The sequence below is a fragment of the Mus pahari genome, chromosome X, assembly GCF_900095145.1.
Source record: "Mus pahari chromosome X, PAHARI_EIJ_v1.1, whole genome shotgun sequence".
Lineage (NCBI taxonomy): Eukaryota > Metazoa > Chordata > Mammalia > Rodentia > Muridae > Mus > Mus pahari.
Genome location: NC_034613.1, coordinates 87,021,371 through 87,022,904, shown reverse-complemented (window position 1 = coordinate 87,022,904; position 1,534 = coordinate 87,021,371). Strand labels below are relative to the sequence as shown.

The 1,534-nt window shown below is 37.0% G+C and overlaps 1 protein-coding gene across 2 annotated transcripts in view; it reads left to right on the top strand.

The window, feature by feature from the left end:
• Positions 1-1,534, top strand: part of Tex11 (testis expressed 11) — a 205,034-nt gene that overhangs the window by 81,252 nt on the left and 122,248 nt on the right. The window lies entirely within an intron of this gene.

The window sequence follows — 1,534 nt, the reverse complement described above, 5'->3', positions numbered from 1 at the left end:
TTAGGGGAAATGGGACTGTTAAGATCATTAATCTGATCCCAATTTAACTTTGGTACCTTTTATCTGTTTAGGAAGTTGTCCATTTCATTCAGGTTTTCCAGTTTTGTTGAGTAGTATCCTTTATAGTAGTATCTGATGATGTTTTGGATTTCCTCAGGATCCGTTGTTAGTCTCCTTTTTCATTTCTGATTTTGTTAATTAGGATACTGTCCCTGTGCCCTCTAGTTAGTCTGGCTAAGGGTTTATCTATTTTGTTGATTTTTTCAAAGAACCAGCTCCTGGTGTGGTTGATTCTTTGTGTAGTTCCTTTTGTTTCCACTTGGTTGATTTTAGCCCTAAGTTTGATTATTTCCTGCCGACTACTCCTCTTGGGTGAATTTGCTTCCTTTAGTTCTAGAGCTTCTAGGTGTTCTGTCAGACTGCCAGTGTATTTTCTCTCTAGTTTCTTTTTGGCAGCACTCAGAGCTATGAGTTTTCCTCTTAGGACTGTTTTCATTGTGTCCCATAAGTTTGGGTATGTTGTGGTATTTTCATTAAACTCTAAAACGTCTTTTATTTATTTATTTCTTCCTTTACTAATGTATCGTTGAGTAGAGTGTTGTTCAGTTTCCACGTGAATGTTGGCTTTCTATTATTTATGCTGTTATTGAATATTAGCTTCAGTCCATGGTTATCTGATAGGATGAATGGGATAATTTCAATATTTTTGTATCTGTCAAGGCCTGTTTTGTGACCGATTATATGGTCAATTTTGGAGGAGGTACCACGAGGTGCTGAGAAGAAGGTATATCCTTTTGTTTTAGAATAAAATGTTCTGTAGATATCTGTTAAATCCATTTGTTTCATAACTTCTGTTAGTGTCCATGTGTCTCTTTAATTTCTGCTTCCAGGATCTGTCCTTTGGTGAGCGTTGGGTGTTGAAGTCTCCCACTATTATTGTGTGAGGTGCAATGTGTGCTTTGAGTTTTACTAAAGTTTCTTTAATGAATGTGGCTGCCCTTGCATTTGGAGCATAGATATTTAGAATTGAGAGTTCCTCTTGGTAGCTTTTACCTTTGATGAGTATGAAGTGCCCCTCCTGGTCTTTTTTGATAAATTTGTGTTGGAAGTCAATTTTATTTGATATTAGAATGGCTACTCCAGCTTATTTCTTCGGATCATTTGCTTGGAAAATTGTTTTCCAGCCTTTTACTCTGAGGTAGTGTCTGTCTTTGTCCCTGAGGTGGGTTTCCTGTAAGTAGCAAAATGTGGGGTCCTGGTTGTGTAACCTGTCTGTTAGTCTATGTCTTTTTATTGGGGGAATTGAGTCCATTGATGTTAAGAGAAATCAAACAAAGGTAATTTTTGGTTCCTGTCATTTTTTTTGTTAGAGTTGGGATTCTGTTCTTGTGGCTGTCTTCTTTTGGTTTTGTTGAGGGATTACTTTCTTCCTTTTGCTAGGGTGTAGTTTCTTAGTGTTGGTGTTTTCCCTTTATTATCCTTTGAAGGGCTGGATTCATGGAAAGATATTGTGTGAATTTGGTTTTGTCATGGA